This window comes from Schistocerca gregaria, chromosome 10 (assembly GCF_023897955.1).
Source record: "Schistocerca gregaria isolate iqSchGreg1 chromosome 10, iqSchGreg1.2, whole genome shotgun sequence".
Lineage (NCBI taxonomy): Eukaryota > Metazoa > Arthropoda > Insecta > Orthoptera > Acrididae > Schistocerca > Schistocerca gregaria.
In genome coordinates, this window is record NC_064929.1 from 85,360,586 (window position 1) to 85,382,437 (window position 21,852).

At 44.3% G+C, this 21,852-nt stretch overlaps 1 protein-coding gene across 1 annotated transcript in view; it reads right to left on the minus strand.

The window, feature by feature from the left end:
* LOC126293695 (acetylcholinesterase-like) overlaps positions 1-10,787 on the minus strand; it is an 824,325-nt gene extending 813,538 nt beyond the window's left edge. Inside the window, exon 1 of the mRNA XM_049986998.1 lies at positions 9,153-10,787. The gene's annotated coding sequence lies outside the window, so the exon portion shown is untranslated. The remainder of the gene's footprint in view (positions 1-9,152) is intronic.
* Between the last annotated feature and the right edge of the window lie 11,065 nt (positions 10,788-21,852).

Below are 21,852 nucleotides of genomic sequence, written 5' to 3' on the forward strand. Positions count from 1 at the left end.
GATTTTCGCATTCGGAAGAGAGAGTTGGTGAAATTCCGTAAATATATCTCGCCGCGACGAAAAACGTCTTTGCTTTAATGACTTCCATCCCAATTCGCGTATCATGTCTGCCACACTCTCTCCCCCATTACGTGATAATACAAAACGAGCTGCCCTTTTTTGCACCCTTTCGATGTCCTCCGCCAATCCCAGCTGGTAAGGATCCCACACCGCGCAGCAATATTCTAACTGAGGACGAACAAGTGTAGTGTAAGCAGTCTCTTTAGTGAACTTGTTGGATCTTCTAAGTGTCCTGCCAATGAAACGCAACCTTTGGCTCGCCTTCCCCACAATATTATCTATGTGGTCTTTCCAAGTGAAGTTACCCAGGTAACAGCCTCGAGAATTGTACTATTTATCGAGTAATCGAATTCCAACGGATTTCTTTTGGAACTCGTGTGGATCACCTCACACTTTTCGTTATTTAGCGTCAACTGCCACCTGCCACACCATACAGCAATCTTTTCCAAATCGCTTTGCAACTGATACTGGTCTTCGGATGACCTTACTAGACGGTAAATTACAGCATCATCTGCGAACAGTCTAAGAGAACTGCTCAGATTGTCACCCAGGTCATTTATACAGATCAGGAACAGCAGAGGTCCCAGGACGCTTCCCTGGCGATCACCTGATATCACTTCAGTTTTACTCGACGATTTGCCGTCTATTACTACGAACTGCGACCTTCCTGACAGGAAATCACGAATCCAGTCGCACAGCTGAGACGATACCCCATATGCCGACAGCTCGACTGGAAGTTGCTTGTGAGAAACGGTGTCAAAAACCTTCCGGAAATCTAGAAATACGGAATCACGTTGAGATCCCCTGTCCATAGCGGCCATTACTTCGTGCGAATACTGTCAGGTGTACTAGTCGATAGTTGTGAATATTATATTATTTGTGATAATAAAAATTTATAGACTGCCAGATAACGTTGTAAATTTAATATAAGTTCATCCGATTACACGTATTTTCCCCATTATATCAACTGTTATATAAATAGCAAAGTAAACGGCTGTGTTGAAAGTAAAAAAAAAAATGTCGAACGGGACTCGATCCAGCGATCACGGGGACTGAACGCTAACCACTCGGCTGCCGGCGCTGCATGGTTAAAATGGCCACGCACAGGTATATATTTGACGACAGAAATTATCTTGCGCTTGTCTCAGTAACGCTTGACAAGGACGCGCTACTGCTCACACATTTTGTTGTCCTCGTGGAGTACTGCGAGTGTACGAAGTTTGCAGTAAATCCGCGTTCCAAACGTCGTGGCCTCCCCTTGTCACAGGGGCTGTGAGGTGTACTTCATCGAGACCTCCCTGTGCAGCGTGTGATTGCTGCCCTGGAATAGCGGAGATGTTTCCATGAGAAATGAGGGCAACACGCCGTATTGCTCCACTGGTGAAACATCTACTTAATGCAGTCTCCCATGTACGTGTTATGTCCAGAGGTTTTCCAGATGCACGGCCTGCATGATCACTTGACCTGGAGCCGTGTGACTTTTAGCTCTGAGGATGCCTAAACCAATGCTTCTACCAGGGACATGTTCGGTCTCAACCTGGTCTGAACGTCGGTGTACAAGACCAGGCCGCTGAGATTCCATCGGAACCGCTGCGAGCAACTCTCGATCGCGACGTTTTACGGATGCACCATCCCTTCGACGTCTCCGGAGCTCATATTGAAAATCTTCTCTAAGTGGCGGTTAATAATAAAATCAACTTCATGTGTTTCTCATTTGTTTCGCATTTTCTACCTAATCCGTAACATCTGAAACGGTTCTCTACGGCTCGCACCTCGTGTTCGTGTGGTAGCGTTCTCGCTTCCCACGCCCGGGTTCCCGGGCTCGATTCCCGGCGGGGTCAGGGATTTTCTCTGCCTCGTGATGGCTGGGTGTTATGTGCTGTCCTTAGGTTAGTTGGTTTTAAGTAGTTCTAAGGTCTAGGGGACTGATGACCATAGATGTTAAGTCCCATAGTGCTCAGAGCCATTTGAACCACTTCTCTACGTCTTTCTTGCATTCACAGCGCTGGATTTGCAACTCGTGGCCAAAGTTGAAACCAACTGTTTCGCAGCGTAAATGGGTTACACATCAACGCATTGGAATATCTTTCAAGTTTCGCTGCATATGATAAGGTGATAAATGCAATCACCCTAGAACAATTTCGCTATAGAATGCTTTAAAAAACTACGCTTTTTTTATCGTAGAGTAGGTCTTAGTTTAACGAAAATATTCAGTGCCACAGGTTTTTACCATTTCATTCATCTTTCTTATAGGGAAAGACACAATTTTAGAAGCTTTTCTTATGCTTGATTGTGTACATTCCTGGACATGAAACCTATATAATTAGATTTTATATGAAAAATGTGTGCTTTTATTGTAATGCTGTACGCAGACTAATTATCTCATACAGTTCTTCGCTTATTTTTATCTTATTTCGTTATATAGTACATTATGTTTCATATAATGCAATCGAGTCATATAAATGTTCTACTTATATCATAATGTGACAATTTTATCTGGTTTTAACTGAAACTAATTTTAAAAGTAAGTTTACAAACTTGTAGGTTGATGTCGATATACATAATGGCTAAGTGTCTTCATAATATTTTGACTCTATGACCCAATGGAATGAAAAAATTGAAGAACGTGATGTTAGAGATTGTGAGTTTGGTTTCGAGACAAGTTTAGGGAAGCGCCAGGCAATATTGACCCTACGATTTCTCTTAGAATACAGGGTAAGGAAAGGAAACTCGCGTTTATATCATCTGAGAAAGCTTTTGACAACGTTGGCTGCAGTGCACTTATTTGAAATTCTGAAGGTGGCAGGGGCACCATACAGAGAGAGGAAGGCTATTCACAAGTTGGACAAACCGGACTGCAGTTTTAATAACGGAAGGCCATGGAACGAAAATAACAATTGAGAAACGGGTGAAACAGGGTTGTAGCCTATCCCAGAAATTATTCTCTCTGTACGTTGACCCGACTGAAAAGCAAATCAAAATTTTTGAAAGAAAAAGGTCAAATGCTTTGTGAAAGCATCAAATAAAGTGGGTTAGAGAAACACTTGACGGTCCTTTGAATGATCCTCAAACTAAGGTTGAGCAAATATCCTCTAAAACTTTTCAAAATTCTAAGATCACAACTTACATATTGGACTTCCAGTACCCAAACGGCACCTCATCTGCTTTAAAAAATTTCAAGCATCATTAAAAGGCGTGGCAAATCTTTCTCTGCTTTATTTCATACATTTACACAACTCATTTTATAGGACAATTGACCTGTTTCCTTTCTTGATATTTAAATACCAACGTAATGTAATTTTTACTAAAAAAATGGCTAGGACATGAAACGATGAACTTTATGACGTTTCATTTCCAAAGCTAGCAGCAGCTCTTCGTGAAATATTTCAATTTCCATCAAATCACTAAATACGTTTTCTTAACTATCCTGATTATTTTCAAGAAATTAAATCTTGCTATTTTTTTTCCAACAAAACTACACCTCATTCTGATCGTTTGATACGTTATTTATTCATTTCCTGCTCTCCTAATGTGTGATATCTACGGTATGCTGTTTTAGATAACGAGAGTAGTGAAACGCAACCGAATTAATTCCGGCGATGCTGAGAGAATTAGACTAGGAAATGAGACACGGGAAGTAGTAAATGTGTTCTGCTATTTGGGCAGTAAAGTAACTGACGATGACCGCAGTAGAGAGCACATAAAAAGAGAGAAAATAGCAAGAACATATCAAGAAAAATTCTGCACGGGTGAAATGATTGTTTTATTGATACACAACCGTTTCGCCGCCTAAAGCCGCATCATAAGGTGCGACATACGTGATAAAGAGTAAAACTGTCGACAACATACTCACAATGCTGAAAGGTAGTAGGTGTACCCATCGCTCCAACTAAAGGTATATTGTTCAGCGAATATTATCCACACTACAGAGAAGAACGAAAGGTGACAAACTTGGCTAAAATTAATGGTCGGCGGATTATGCAGTTATAGACACTCGTTTTAAGATTTTCTTGCGTCTAAAAGAAGAAAGAACATTTTTACTGAGAAAATGGCAAGAGAGCTTAAAAAAAACAGGACTGTGTATAAAATAGCCACTACTACGATGATTAGTCCGAGCACAAGGCAAGTTACTATGTGGAATGCTATACTACTGGCCATTAAAATTGCTACACCACGAAGATGACGTGCTACACACGCGAAATTTAACCGACAGGAAGAAGATACTGTGATATGCAAATGATTAGCTTTTCAGAGCATTCACACAAGGCTGGCGCCGGTGGCGACACCTACAACGTGCTGACATGAGGAAAGTTTCCAAACGATTTCTCATACACAAACAGCAGTTGACCGGCGTTGCCTGGTGAAACGTTGATGTGATGCCTTTGATGAAGGTCGGACTGTTACCTATAGCGATTGTGGTTTATCGTATCGCGACATTGCTGCACGCGTTGGTCGAGATCCAATGACTGTTAGCAGAACATGGAATCGATGGGTTCAGGAGGGTCATACGGAACGCCGTCCTCGATCCCAACGGCCTCGTATCACTAGCATCTTATCCGCACGGCTGTAACCGATCGTGCAGCCACGTCTCTACCCCTGAGTGAACAGATGGGGACGTTTCCAAGACAACAACCATCTGCACGAACAGTTCGACGACGTTTGCAGCGGCATGAACTATCAGCTCGGAGACCGTGGCCGCGGTTACCCTTGACGCTGCATCACAGACAGGAACGCCTGCGATAGTGTACTCGACGGCGAACCTAGGTGCACGAATGGCAAAACTTCATTTTTTCGGATTAATCCACGTTCTGTTTACAGCATCATTATGATCGCATCTGTGCTTGGCAAACATCGCGGTAAAGGCATATTCGAAGCGTGCATTCGTCATCGCTATACCGGCGTATCACCCGGCGTGGTGGTATGGGGTGCCATTGGTTACACGTCTCGGTCACCTCTTGTTCGCATTGACGGCACTCTGAACAGTGGACGTTACATTTCAGATGTGTTACGATCCGTGGCTCAATTCTTCATTCGATCCCAGCGAAACCCTACATTTCAGCAGGATAATGCACGACTGCATGTTGCAGGTCGTGTACGGGCCTTTCTGGATACAGAAATGTTCGACTGTTGCCCTGGCCAGCGCATTCTCCAGATCTCTCACCAACTGAAAACATCTGGTTAATGGTGACCGAGCAACTGGCTCGTCACAATACGCGTCACTACTCATGATGATCTGTGGTATCGTGTTGAAGCTGCATGGGCAGCTGTACCTGTACACGCCATCCAAGCTATGTTTGACTCAATACCCAGGCGTATCGAGGCCGTTATTTCGGCCAGAGGTGGTTGTTCTGGGTACTGATTTATCAGGATCTATGCACCCAAATTGCGTGAAAATGTAATCACATGGCAGTTCTAGTATAATATATTTGTTCAATGAATACCCGTTTATCATCTACATTTCTTCTTGGTGTAGCAATTTTAATGGCCAGTAGAGTATATGGTGGCACCCTCTTACTCTGTAGCAGAAAAAAAACCTGTTTGAAAAAGAGGAATTTGTTAAATGTAACATAAGTTAAGTGTTAATAAGTCTATTCTGGAGATATTTGTCTGTTGTAGCGTTGTACATATTGTTAACTTTTCATGGTCTGTTTTGAAGGACATCATATTCGTTCCTGGCTATACGTTATTTCAGAATTGCAATTTCCGCATTTGGGCCATTTTCAAGAGTTACTGCAAAATCTGAAAGAGTACGCAATTGAAGCACAGGGTGTACTCGAATGTACAGAGCCATACAAACATCTCATATAGACAGTAGTACACTACAAAAATAGTGAAAATAATACATCAGTTACATTTTGCTTCAGGACATATTAGATTTTAAAATCCTCCTACATGTATACGTGCGAAGCGCAGTGCACTGTGTAATGATGTAAATTACGTGAAATGTTACAATGTTAACATCGATCTCATAAATCGCTACAAATCAATGCTCTAGCATGCTGTTTACATATAAACTAAGGCCGTTGGCGTGAAAACACATTCACAACTTGAGACTGCCTGTGCGGTAATCAGACACACTACATTCCAGCGATAACAGTTGTAAGCTGCATGTCACAACACTTTACATCCGTCGACAACGTACAGCTTTCTAGGAGAAAGCGAGGGGACAGGATGGGAAAATTCAACTATAACAGAGTCCCATAAAAATACATATTTTATCTGCCCTAAAGGCCTCCCACTGGCTTGGGTACCCATACACAACGTGACAACAGCAATCTTACATATGCCTTTCTTTGGGTGTACATTGCTAGTGATGACGAAACACTGCACGGCAAAGATACTGCCACCAGTGCAACACAACTAATTTGGACAATACATGGTAAGACACTGCCTCGTAACTATAGGATTTGTCTTCTCTCCAAGCCCTAAAATGGGGAACGGAGATACTTAGCATATTACATATAACAATAAATACAAGGCGCTTAAAATGATTTCGTTAAAGGTGTAAAATATAATTCTGCAATAATATTTTGCTTTGCTAAAATAGATTAGATATGTGAAGACAGGGTCTACGAATAAATTTACAACAATGTGAGACTGTAGACTCGCCTTTTTGATTGATTTATTTTTTATTTATTTATTTATTTCCAAAGTAGTTTCAGAGCCAATAGTGCCATCATCGGAACGTCCTTTCATTCTAAAACATGCAAAAATAGCATCCTTATAAACATTGTATAACATTATTACAGGTGTACTGCTTGCTTCGAAATATTGTTTTCTGTTAACAGTTTCATAATACCTTATTTACTTCACATTACAGCATGATTTTTTCGGAAACAGCGGCAACAATCGCAGAAACCATGCAGTGACGTAAGGTAAATAAAGCGTTCTGAAACTATTCACTAAAAAATTTTGCAAACAAGCAGTACGTCTGTAATAATGTTTTACATCGTTTATAAATGTGCTGTTTTTGTAAGTTTTAGAATTAAAGAACCTTCTGATGAAGGCGCTATTGACCCTGAAACTAGTATGGAAATAAATAAAAAAGTGTTTTTCATTAATGCGGACCCACAACCCCGTACTGCTGTTTTTATGCAAACACGAATCAATGGAAGAGTTTCAAAATAAAAGTATAGGATAAATTTAATTTACAAGAATAAAATGTATGGGAGTGAACTGGATCCTCGCTCGTTATCATATATAAAATTTGTGGTACTATGGAGCAAGCAGTTCACGCAAAAAGAGAATACAAGCTTTCGAAATGTGGTAGTATAAACGAACGTTGAAAGTTAAAAGGATAGATCACGTAATTAATGCGGAAGTACTGAAAAGAATTGGGGAGGAAAGACATTTAAGGCACAGCTTGGGATGGGACACGTCTCAAGTTATCAAGGGACTTTCAGTTTGGTAATGTAGTGAAATGTTGGGGTGGGGGTGGGGGGAGGGACTACAAACTTCTCTAGAGCAGCGGTTCGCAACCTTTCAGACCATCACCCCTGAGTGCAATCAGGCATTGCCTAGTACCCCCGCCCTCTCTCCTCCCTCTCCCGCGTCGTCACAAACGTTAGCACCTAACTAAACTATAGAATGAAAGACTTTTCTTGGAACACTCTTATTTTTTAAATGATGAAACATGAATGATTTTTTGTGTGTGTTGTGTCTTAGAACAAATGACGAAGCAATTCGTGTTGCATGGCAAGTGCTACCCACAACTCTTTCTCAGATAAGGTAACTGTCGGCAGTGACAGACACTTGTTACAAAACACACTTCCCCAGGCATTACTGCTCGCTGCCCTCCAATACTAAAGTGGTGATCCATTGATGCCTCAGAATATGTCCTACCAACTGATCCCTTCTTCTAGTCAATTTGTGCCACAAACTCCTCTTTTCCCCAATTCTATTCAATACCTCCTCGTTAGTTATGTGATCTACCCATCTAATCTTCAGCATTCTTCTGTAGCGCCACATTACAAAAGCTTCTATTCTTTCCTTGTCCAAACTATTTATCGTCAATGTTTCACTTCCATACATTCCTACACTCCAAGCAAATACTTTCAGAAACGACTTCCTGACACTTAAATCAATACTCGATGTTAACAAATTTCTCTTCTTCAGAAACGCTTCGCTTGCCACTGCCAGTCTACATTTTATATCCTCTCTGCTTCGACATTGTAATTCTGTCAGAGACAGTAAAGGACTTGGAAGAGCAGTTGAACGGAATGGACGGTATCTTGAAATGGGGGATGTAAGATGAATATCAACAAAAGCAAAACGAGGATAATGGAATGTAGTGGAATTCGATTAGGAAATGAGACACTTAAAGTAGTAAATGAGTTTTGCTGGTTGGGGAGCTAAATAACTGATGATGGTCGAAGCAGAGAGGCTATAAAATGTACACTGGCAATGGCAAGGAAAGCGTTTCTGGAGAAGAGAAATTTGGTAACATCGAGTATAGATTTAAGTGTCAGGAAGTCGTTTATGAAAGTATTTGTATGGAGCGTAGCCATGTATGGAAGTGAAACATGGACGGTAAATAGTTAAGACAAGAAGAGAATAGAAGCTTTCGAAATGTGGTGGTACAGAGAATGCCGGAGATTAGTTGGGTAGATCACATAACTAATGAGGAGCTATTGAACAGAATTGGGGGGAAGAGAAGTTTGTGGCACAACTTGACGAGAAGAAGGGACCGGTTGGTAGGACATGTTCTGAGGCATGGAGGGATCACAAATTTAGCATTGGAGGGCAGCGTGGAGGGTAAAAATGGTAGAGGGAGACCAAGAGATGAATACACCAAGCAGATTCAGAAGGATGTAGGTTGCAGTAAGTACTGGGAGATGAAGAAGCTAACACAGGATACAGTAGCATAAAGAGCTGCATAAAACCAGTCTCGGGACTGAAGACCACAACAACTTTTTGAATCACATTTACATTTACGGTATTTTCATACATTACTGAGGTCCTCAGAATAGAAACAGACACAAAGTAGTTTTTTTTAAAAAAAAAGGGGCCAGTGAGGCTCACATAACATTACAAACAACAGTACCAACAACATGGGGCGACGCAATCGTAAGCGGCTGGCGGGCGCTACTCACTCGGTGTGCACGCAGCTGCGGGCGGCGGGTCGGCAGCTCCCCTTTACGCTGCGTGGGCGGCAGGCTCCCAAGGTCCGACGGCCACCGTACGCTGGCGCCGGGTCGGGACTCGAGACGCAGCAACAGGTGGCCGCAACTTGCGATGCTGCCCGGAAAAACTGTTGCGGCCCGCTCCGGGAAATGCCCGCCGCTGCGACGGCGCCCGCTTTTCCGACTCTGGCGAATTTTCCTCGGCGCACTGTGCCCTAAACGCTGCGGCACGCCTCTACTGCTTCACAGCCGCAAATCGATGCGGGAGACGAAAATTCTTCTGGGTCGTCTTCGCGGTGGGCGGTGACCCGAAGCAAAAAATTACGCTCAAGCTATTTTTGTACGAGCGTCAGATAAATCCCTCACGAGCGTATCCGCTATTCAGCAAGAAAACCGCCACAAAAATTTCATTAAAAATTTATAGTGGTCTTCCTGTGTTCACCAAGATTTTCCGTCACGAATGGTCGTATATTCCCGATATTCGTCGGTTGCTTTTTAGAACAAAATTCAGAAATACGCTGGATAGACTGCCAGAACGAGAGAATTGTTAGAAATGCTCCGAGAAACTTAGAAATTCGACGGCTGATTAAAGGCAACCTCGAACAAATTATTGAGTCTGCAGAAAATCTCCTGGTCTTTGTCTACCTCAGAGAGAGAACTGCCGCTTGAAACGTTATCTTCAAGAGGATGAAATTTACGTTTAGTAAACCTTGTATTAACGTTGCTATGGCACGTCTAATCAAGATATTGATTCTCAATAACATGGAAAGAGTCAATTTTTTGTTAAAGCTGTGCACCATAAAATTGTTCCAATCTGTGCCAACAACTCCAAAAGAAAACACAGCAGTCGTTTTACTCCCACACTGCACTATATCAACAAACCGCCTGCAGTGTGACACTTTCTCATTTGACTGGCAAAAATAGCACAAATATATATGGTCATTCACTACCGAGTCTTCTCTTTGCTGTAACTCAGAAATTGATACAATACGTTTTCGTGAATGTGATATGTACTTTTCTTTATCTGCCTTCCACAAGCGCAAGTACAGCTTCGCTATGGCACAGAGCAATCGACATCCAGATTGAGTGGTAGTAAACAACAGTAATGCTTCAGGTGCTACAATAGGAAAGGATCAATTCGTCTCTAATACGCGGTCCTACGGTGTTCGACAACTTTCTGGTTTGTGCCAAACAGTCGCACTGCAGTTGGTTGCCTTACAGAGGCGACGTAGCTACCGGTGATTATGAGTCCCTTGCGGAAGAAATACAGGGGGGGAAACTGTGAAGTGTCGGGCAGTTTTCAGCGCTGTTTTGTTTACAATCACTGTAGCGACAGGCCGCTGGTGCGTGCGTGTTCAGCACGCGTGTCGCACAGCGAACGCCCCTCTGCAGTCGACGTCAGGGTCGTCAGCGCCGTCGCTGCCGCGCGTCGTCCACGCCTTCATCGTCGCCGCCGCAGTCTTCACCGCCGTGGTTCGCTCATGGGTCGTGTTTCCGGCCCGACTGCAAGACTGCGTGCCGGAGCTGGAGGTGCGGCAGGAGCGTGTTTGAGAGAGACGCAAGCCGGGCTGTGCGGAGACGTCCGACAGCGACGAAGGGCGGCCTAGCTCTGCCGACGGAGAGCCCAAGTCGCGACGCCGGGCGTCGTGACGGCGGGGAGTCGGGGAGGCAGCGGTGGTGGGGGGACAGGCGGGTGGTGGGGGTTGCCATGGCGCAGGCGCCGCTGCTCCAGGGCGATCCGCCGGTGTCACGGGGTGCACCTCACCCCTGGCGTCACATGCACCGGGAGGCCGGGACGGTGGAGGGGGAACACACTTTGCGTTCCTTACAGAATCCTCTCACATCTCAGCCTCTCTGCTGAACTGCGATTTAACACTGCTGCGACTCCCAATGACTATACGAGGCTTGGCTGAAATACACTACTGGCCATTAAAATTGCTACACCAAGAAGAAATGCAGATGATAAACGGGTATCCATTGGACAAATATACAGGGTGTTACAAAAAGGTACGGCCAAACTTTCAGGAAACATTCTTCACACACAAAGAAAGAAAATATGTTATGTGGACATGTGTCCGGAAACGCTTACTTTCCATGTTAGAGCTCATTTTATTACTTCTCTTCAAATCACATTAATCAGGGACTGGAAACACACAGCAACAGAACGTACCAGCGTGACTTCAAACACTCTGTTACAGGAAATGTTCAAAACGTCCTCCGTTAGCGAGGATACGTGCACCCACCCTGCGTCGCACAGAATCCCTGATGTGCTGATTCAGCCCTGGAGAATGGCGTATTGTATCACAGCCGTCCACAATACGAGCACGAAGAGTCTCTAAATTTGGTACCGGGGTTGCGTAGACGAGAGCTTTCAAATGCCCCCATAAATGAAAGTCGAGAGGCTTGAGATCAGGAGAGCATGGGGGCCATGGAATTGGTCCGCCTCTACCAATCCATCGGTCACCGAATCTGTTGTTGAGGAGCGTACGAACACTTCGACTGAAATGAACAGGAGCTCCATCGTGCATGAACCACATGGTGTGTCGGCCTGGAGGGGGGAGGGGGGATGGCACAGAGTGTACTTTATTTATGTTTGGAACAATTTATTTAGGGACGGATTTCACATAGTTTATTTATTACACTAATCGAAAAGATTCAGCTGGCCGAGGTGGCCGAGCGGTTCTAGGCACTCGGTCCGGGACCACGCGACTTCTATGGTTGCAGGTTCTAATCCTGCCTAGGGCATGGATGTGTGTGATGTCCTTAGGTTAGTTAGGTTTAAGTAGTTCTAAGTTCTAGGGGACTGATGACCACAGCAGTTAAGTCCCATAGTGCTCAGAGCCATTTGAACCATTTTTTTCAAAACACTCACCCTAGGGTGCTTGAGGTCGCAGTAAATAGTCTACAGACCTGCAACGTACTCGTAAAACACCGAAATAATGCATATACTGATGTGCTGAGACCCAAACGACTAGTAAATTGTCAAAATAATGCATGTAAAAGGCTCTGCAAACTTGCATTGCACAGCCTACTGAAAGGTCCAATTAGAAAAATTATAAACGACTTTGCTTAAACTGACGCACAATATTTTTAGCGCAACGCAATCTGACTTTCAAAATTCCCTACAAAAGAACGGCCCTGACTAACAATAACCTATACCTTTCACGAATCACTTACCTCACAAAAATCTTCGTTACTCGAACTATTGCAATACAGCGAGCGCCACTACTGCCATCTGAATAAAAGATTCTAACTACTGAAGGCACTAATTACTGATAGGCATAGTTAGCAAATGAAAGATTTTGATAGAGAACAAACAATGTATTTACCTTAATAGTGTTCAAAAGTCATAATATATATAGCAGTTCATGACATCCAGTCTTACAAATTTACTGTCTCTGATGGACGCACGTTCAGATCATCCGCTCTCAAAACTCCGCCATCTCTCTCCCCACATACACCACTGCTGGCGGCTTACCTCCAACTGTTCAAGGCCAAGTGCGGTTAACAGCCAACTGCCCAACACTACAATAGCATATACTCCAACAATGCAAACCAATCGCAGCCTTCACACAGCACAGTCAGTGATTTTCATATAGAGCGCTACGTGGCGTTACTAACATAGAGACCTAAACAGCCTACTTACACTACACACCTGTTCACAAAATAATGCAACAGACATGAAAGCAACTCATAAATTGGCAAAAGACAATACGTGTGTAAAGCTATGCAAATAAGCTCACAACGCTTAAACAGTCAAAAATAATGCAGTGCACAAACACTCATTGCACATAAAGAACACTTTCGAACTACCACCACCTGCCACGTATCGGCGAACAACTCCCCTACAGGACTCCAAGGCACGCACGCCGCGCAATGCGCTCACACCAGTCCAGTATGCAAGACACATCTGGGCCTCGCGCCCCTGTTTACCATTGCTGGCGCGATACCTCTCTACCTGCGGATGCTGACGTCACAGGTAGCGCTATAGAAATCTGTTCCAATGCTTCCCAGAATACCACAGGGCGCATTGTTCCTAACAATCCGAATGGGACATGTGAGTCGAGTCTCGCTGTGCATGCATTTACAGTGGCTGAAATGTTCGGGTAGCGACTCGCCATCGCAGGCGCAACTGAAACGTTCTCTGTGTTACATGCACGTTACACTGGCCGAGTCGACCTCTCGGAAATTGTAAAGTGTTGCAGAAATAGTTAAGTCACTACTGTAGGAGCTTTCGTGATGTCTCAGCCTGTTCGCATGGAAATTCTTGTCCTAGCAGAACCTGTTTACGAAAATAGCTCAAAATAACGCCAAATGCATTCCTGCTGATGATACTAACGTGGCACCCCATCCATCACGTGTTGCCATTCCTGGAAATCGTTAAGTGCTGCTTTAACAAACATCTCCAAAGTGCAGACGTTTTCACCACTACACACAGGGCTCCTATGTCCCAGCACAAGGGATGTCTTGCGAATGAATGGAGCATTCTGATCGGCTCCTACTGAATTTACCAGCCAAATTACTGATGCTGCCGGTGTGGAAGCACTGTCCACCTTTTTCTTTTTCTAGACGAGCCTTTCAGCGGCAAAAAACTACACTCCTGGAAATTGAAATAAGAACACCGTGAATTCATTGTCCCAGGAAGGGGAAACTTTATTGACACATTCCTGGGGTCAGATACATCACATGATCACACTGACAGAACCACAGGCACATAGACACAGGCAACAGAGCATGCACAATGTCGGTACTAGTGCAGTGTATATCCACCTTTCGCAGCAATGCAGGCTGCTATTCTCTCATGGAGACGATCGTAGAGATGCTGGATGTAGTCCTGTGGAACGGCTTGCCATGCCATTTCCACCTGGCACCTCAGTTGGACTAGCGTTCGTGCTGGACGTGCAGACCGCGTGAGACGACGCTTCATCCAGTCCCAAACATGCTCAATGGGGGACAGATCCGGAGATCTTGCTGGCCAGGGTAGTTGACTTACACCTTCTAGAGCACGTTGGGTGGCACGGGATACATGCTGACGTGCATAGTCCTGTTGGAACAGCAAGTTCCCTTGCCGGTCTAGGAATGGTAGAACGATGGGTTCGATGACGGTTTGGATGTACCGTGCACTATTCAATGTCCCCTCGACGATCACCAGAGGTGTACGGCCAGTGTAGAAGATCGCTCCCCACACCATGTTGCCGGGTGTTGGCCCTGTGTGCCTCGGTCGTATGCGGTCCTGATTGTGGCGCTCACCTGCACGGCGCCAAACACGCATACGACCATCATTGGCACCAAGGCAGAAGCGACTCTCATCGCTGAAGACGACACGTCTCCATTCGTCCCTCCATTCACGCCAGTCGCGACACCACTGGAGGCAGGCTGCACGATGTTCGGGCGTGAGTGAAGACGGCCTAACGCTGTGTGGGACCGTAGCCCAGCTTGATGGAGACGGTTGCGAATGGTCCTCGCCGATACCCCAGGAGCAACAGTGTCCCTAATTTGCTGGGAAGTGGCGGTGCGGTCCCCTACGGCACTGCGTAGGATCCTACGGTCTTGGCGTGCATCCGTGCGTCGCTGCGGTCCGGTCCCAGGTCGACGGGCACGTGCACCTTCCGCCGACCACTGGCGACAACATCGATCTACTGTGGAGACCTCACGCACCACGTGTTGAGCAATTCGGCGGTAAGTCCACCCGGCCTCCCGCATGCCCACTATACGCCCTCGCTCAAAGTCCGTCAACTGCACATACGGTTCACGTCCACGCTGTCGCGGCATGCTACCAGTGTTAAAGACTGCGATGGAGCTCCGTATGCCACGGCAAACTGGCTGACACTGACGGCGGCGGTGCACAAATGCTGTGCAGCTAGCGCCATTAGACGGCCAACACCGCGGTTCCTGGTGTGTCCGCTGTGCCGTGCGTGTGATCATTGCTTGTACAGCCCTCTCGCAGTGTCCGGAGCAAGTATGGTGGGTCTGACACACCGGTGTCAATGTGTTCTTTTTTCCATTTCCAGGAGTGTATTTTGTACAGTTCGCCATATTGCATCGACAGTTAAATCCTGCAGAAATGGCCTACAGATCATCAAATACAGGGTGGCGCATGAAATGTGTTACCAATTGCTTCTTTCACAGTTTACGACGCACATTAGATATCCCGCTGGGATCTCTACAGCACTACCAGCAGAGCACCGAAAAACAAATGAGTTACGAAACGACGTGTAATTCACGATACTGCCGCTAGGAGACTAGTAAGCAGCAACGGCTGAAAATGGAAGACTGACGACACAGCAACGATCGGCAGTTGTGTTACTTTTTCATAAAACGAAAAGCCTTGTTGTGACTCAGAGGCATTTTCGCAACAGTTTAACACACGATGAGTCCCTTGCAAGAAGACCACCCACAGGTTGTACGACAAATTTGTACAGGAAGGAACAGTATTGGAAGCGAAGCGACCTCGGCCTAAGCCTGTTTGTTCGCTGGAGAATATTGAAGCGGTACGAGTTGCTGCACAGAGAAGTCCCAGGAAATCGTGTAGAAAGGCAGCAGTGCAACAGAGAATATCCAGACGCTCCGTTCAACGCATTCTTAAAAGTGACCTCCATATGTACCCGTACAAGATGACCTGTGCACAGAAGCTCGCTGTAGAACACAAACAGCAGAGACTACTGTTTGTTCAGCGGGCGGAAGATAGGGAAGAAACTCTCAACAACGTTTGCTTTTCAGACGAGGCGCATTTTCCATTTAGACGGTGTGGTTAACAAACAAAATGTACGCTTTTGGGCCACTGAAAACCCACAAGTGCTTCACGAACGACAACATTATGCTCCGAGATTACAGCGTGGGCAGCAATTTCCAGTCGCGGACTTATTGGACCCTTTTTCTTTCAAGAAAGAGTGAACAGCGAGCGTTATTTGACCATGCTTCGCAATAGCTTCATTCCACAGCTCCTTGCTACTGCCTTGCCCTTCAACATGCAAGATGGAGCAAGGCCACATACTGCAAAATCACTGTGTTGGAGTTTTTACACGAGCATTTCGACATGCGGATCATTTCACTCAGGTTTCCAGGTTGCTTCAATGACGGACAAAATTGGCTCCCCAATAGCGCAGACCTAAATCCATGTGACTTTATTCTTTGGGGGTAGCCATGATTTAATGAAGCTCAGGAGACTTATTCTTCAGGCTTGCAGTGAAATTACGGAAGACATGTGCCGCAGGGTAATCACTAACTTCAGTGTTCATTTGAAGAAGGTTAGGAAACTAAATGGTGGACATATTGAGCATGTGCTGAGTTAATACAAATCTCCATGGACGGCTCTTCATAGTAGTATAATGTTCCTTTCAGATTGTATTGACAAAGTTTATATTCTAAAACAAAATGGTAATGCATTTCGCGCGTCGCCCTGTACATCCCACATAGCATGCTGCAGCACAGCGCCGACGGAGGGAAGTGCCACGGTAAACGCAGCCTGTGATCGCAGCCACGGAAGCGCGTGTCGCCGAGAGAGTCCAGCTGGCCATGGGGTAGTAGGAATTCAAATGCTGTCAGTGCTCCCAGCACAAACACTCGTTGTTTTGAATCTTCTCAAATTTCTGCAGAGTACACACACGGTCCCGAAGATAACTCACCAGGAAAGTACTTGGGCTCGAACAAACACATCTGTATGAACGTTTGGTTACAGGACCATTACGTACCTCTGAATGTGCTGGTGGGTGTCGTTTTACTGCAAAACTCTGCAGTCGTGCTCTAGATATCACTGTAGATGTAATTGTAGACGTCATACGCAATGCAGCTATCTTAACTATAAATGTAAATTCGGAATGTCAATAAAATGCTCCGAGCAATACGAATGGCTGCAAAACACACAGTGAAGAAATGCAAGTTGATCGCATGGCGTATTTGCACATCCTGTAATATCAGTGTTGAACGCCACGTCAATGAGACTTTTGAAGTTGTTCACTGGTTCACCAATATCGTAGCCAGCATTCTGCCACGTGTAACGAATCATTGGTCTGTATCTCCCGCAGATAACTCATTGTGAATGACAGATTGCATATTCATGATAAAGACTCTGTCGTCCAATTTCGGCTGCATATTACTGGAACGTAGTTTAATGAAGTCTGTTATTCTCTTGGCATATATTTTATATTGCCTGAAAAAATACACCTCCAGAGGTTGTGCATATTTTGTAGTTTTAGGCGGAATGATTTTTAAATCTACATGTTTTCCGCCAGATGCTTCCAGCAGTACTCGTTCATCCTTACGTCCAGACCAGGAGTCACAAAGTACTAATGACTTTCTCGATAAATGCGGATTCAAAACTGATAGAAAAAACGTCTTCAGGTGTTGTTTCGTCATCTTCCCACTCACACTTGCATCGACGACGACATTTGGAGGGCACCGCGTTTCTATTTCCCTTGACACGCGGGGTCCAAACTTTGCACTGGATTCTTGGAAGCAAATACAGAGTTTTTCTGCCAACCTTCCGTCCATTGATATAGCAACATAGATTGTGTAACTATTTGTTGCACAGTTACTGATTGCAACACAGTGTTTCTCTCCCCTTTCATGGATAGTGTTCTGTCACAAGAAAGTTCATAGTTGAGCTGACTCTGATCATAGTTCCATACAGAACTAATATCGATGTTTTCTCAGTGATATGCTCATTGACGTCGGCAATAAACGTTTGGGTTCTTTCAATCAGCTCTTCTTCGCCATCCTTATCTTTTCGTGCTTGGAGCATAGAGATACGGCGTGATGTTATCCTAAACTCCTTTTTCAAATTAGCAATAAATCCCAGTGAAGCAGTAAAGTTTGTACACCCGAGATTTCTGGCTACGTCCAATGCCCAATGTTGTAAATGCCAATAATGAACGGCGGAACCGCATTCTCGCGCTTCATCGAATTTCGCCATTATACGGTCCTTGATGAACAGCAGTGTACGATTTCCTTTGAAAAGTGTATTTCCTTCTCTTTTGTTTGCCACGTAATCCAGTATGTTTTTAATACTGCTTTTAGACATCAGTTTAGGGTATCTTTTCAGAAGCGTGTCGTATGCGTCAAAACCTCTCACGTAATAATCATCGTAAATGTTCTCCAGTGTGTTGTCACCAAACGCCGTGATGATACTTGCAACTTTAACCTTCTTCTTGGGAGACGGTTGGCACTCACTGTCACTGCTTCCATCGCCTCTTCCCGCACTTGCCGTAGCACTATCGTTTGCAATGAGTTGTTCGTCATTATCGTCCCTATAATCATCATTATGTGTTAGTGTTACAACAGTATCTGTTTCTAACTTATGATTACATTTCTGCACTATAATAGATACCAGAAAACATGTGAATGATTCGTCTTCTACACCAATACCATCTTCACGAAGAAGGGTTCTTCGTAACTTCATGTCAACCAATCGCAACACATTAGCAGGATTGATTACCAATCACCGAGCTATCTGACGCTTCAATACACAAATAATGTCACAAAACGCAACTTCAGAGGCACACTGCACCGTCCCTACTGGTGGCGTACCGGCAGGTCAGTGTGCAATGCGGCATGGCATACGGAGAGGCCTCTAACGGACGACTGCACAGTTTTGCAGATGCGGGAGTATCACTAGTGATACACTGACCTTTACATTATTCCTCACACGATTTTGGTGTATTTGTCTTTGTTCGACCCCAAGTACTTTTCTGGTCAGTGCAAACTGGGTATCAGTTCACTATTTATGCATCCAGGGGGAGCTGCGAGCCAAATCATCATAAGTCGAAAGCTTTCTGGGACACTCTGAACCGGTGAACAAAAGATAGCATGCCTACTTGCTGTTACGCTTTCTACAGCCATCTCCAGACTCACAAGAATATTGGGAATCTGACACATATTTATCAGTGTAACTACAATTAAATACTGGGATTGCTGCCGCAGTCTGACACCAAGCAATGTATTGTATGTGTCTCCTCTTTACGTCAGTGGTTCTGTAACGAATCTATCTATAGCACACATAATGTTCCACATAACTTTTTTTTCTATTCCCCTTATGCCTCTCGATGTGCTGAATCTATGGCTCCCTCACGTTAGGACATGAAGTGGCGACCACCAGACTCTCGCAGATATACCGTGAAGACTGTTGTACAAAGACTGGGTTTTTCCCCTTTGGCACAAAGGCATCACTGTTTCTGGCCCCGACCTATTTACTTCAAAAATCAAATCGCTCTGAGCACTATGGGACTCAACTGCTGTGGTCATAAGTCCCCTAGAACTTAGAACTACTTAAACCTAACAAACCTAAGGACATCACACACATCCATGCCCGAGGCAGGATTCGAACCTCCGACCGTAGCCCTATTTACTTGCTTGCTTGCTTTCTACACACTTCTCCAGACTCTGGGAGTATAAGAACACATGTATTTTCACATGATTCTCCAGAATATTATACCATTTACGCCATACTTCTCGATATCAAGCACATAGCAGCATGCTACTGATAACTCACACAACATAATTCCAATGATATAGACTGAAAATTATTTCTCTAGAAACCTAAAACTTAGCGAGATGGAGCGTGCTGTAAACCATTAAGTAACTAGAAACTTAGCCCGTCTGCGAAGACCTTTACGTGAAAACACGAAAAAAAATAGTGGAAACTGATATTTCCACTTGTGAATACTGATGTCAGTGATGTAACAGATCTAAATTATCCCTATAATTTAAAAAAGTCAACTAACGTGTTTCTCATGTCTAGAGAATCTGAAGTCGTGTCTTCCATCCACCTTTCACCTACTAGATGCACACACCACAATCGATTTTCTCTCAACTAAATAAAAGCGCGAAATATGTAGAAGCAGTCACCCGGACAATTTACTTGGCAGGGAATAATGGTACAATGCAAACACACGTCGATATTGAATCTTCTCACATTTCCATACGATCACAAAAGCTATCCAACACGTACTAGGTGTTAGATCGTTATTCGGCCGTCTAGAGGACGACACGGTTGTTGTTGTTGTTGTGGTCTTCGGTCCTGAGACTGTTTTGATGCAGCTCTCCATGCTACTCTATCCTGTGCAAGCTTCTTCATCACCCAGTACTTAATGCAACATACATCCTTCTGAATCTGCATAGTGTATTCATCTCTTGGCCTCCCTCTACGATTTTTACCCTCCACGCTGCCCTCCAATTCTAAATTTGTGATCCCTTGATGCCTCAGAACATGTCCTACCAACCGATCCCTTCTTCTAGTCAAGTTGTGCCACAAACTTCTCTTCACCCCAATTCTATTCAATACCTCCTCATTAGTTACGTGATCTATCCACCTTATCTTCAGCATTCTTCTGTAGCACACATTTCGAAAGCTTCTGTTCTCTTCTTCTCCAAACTAGTTATCGTCCATGTTTCACTTCCATAATGGCTACACTCCATACAAACACTTTCAGAAATGACTTCCGGCCACATAAATCTATACCCGATGTTAACAAATTTCCCTTCTTCAGAAACGCTTTCCTTACCATTGCCAGTCTACATTTTATATCTTCTCTACTTCGACCATTATCAGTTATTTTTCTCCCCAAATAGCAAAACTTCTTTACTACTTTAAGTGTCTCATTTCCTAATCTAATTCGCTCAGCATCGTCCGACTTAATTCGACTACGTTCCATTATCCTGGTTTTGCTTTTGTTCATGTTGATCTTATACCCTCCTTTCAAGACACTATCCATTCCGTTCAACTGCTCTTCCTAGTCCTTTGCTGTCTCTGACAGAATTACGATGTCATCGGCGAACCTCAAGGTTTTTATTTTTTCTCCATGGATTTTAATACCTACTCCGAATTCTTCTTTTGTTTCCTTTACTGCTTGCTCAATATACAGATTGAATAACATCGGGGAGAGGCTACAACCCTGTCTCACTCCTTTCCCAACCACTGCTTCCCTTTCATGCCCCTCGACTCTTATGACTGCCATCTGGTTTCTGTACAAATTGTAAATAGCCTTTCGCTCCCTGTATTTTACCCCTGACACCTTCAGAATTTAAAAGAGAGTACTCACGTCAACATTGTGAAAAGCTTTCTCTAAGTCTACATAGGCTAGAAACGTAGGTTTGCCTTTCCTTAATCTTTCTTCTAAGATAAGTCGTAAGGTAAGTATTGCCTCCAGTGTTCCAATATTTCTACGGAATCCAAACTGATCTTCCCCGAGGTCGGCTTCTACTAGTTTTTCCATTCGTCTGTAAAGAATTCGTGTTATTATTTTGCAGCTGTGGCCTATAAAACTGATTGTTCGGTAATTTTCACATCTGTCAACACCTGATTTCTTTGGGATTGGAATTCTTATATTCTTCTTGAAGTCTGCGGGTATTTCGCCTGTTTCATACATCTTGCTCACCAGATGGTAGAGTTTTGTCAGGACTGGCTCTCCCAAGGCTGTCAGTAGTTCCAATGGAATGTTGTCTACTCCGGGGGCCTTGTTTCGACTCTGGTCTTTCAGTGCTCTGTCAAATTCTTCACGCAGTATCGTATCTCCCATTTCATCTTCATCTACATCCTCTTCCATTTCCATAATATTGTCCTCATGTACATCGCCCTTGTATATACCCTCTATATACTCCTTCCACCTTTCTGCTTTCCCTTCTTTGCTTATAACTGGGTTTCCATCTGAGCTCTTGATGTTCATACAAGTGGTTC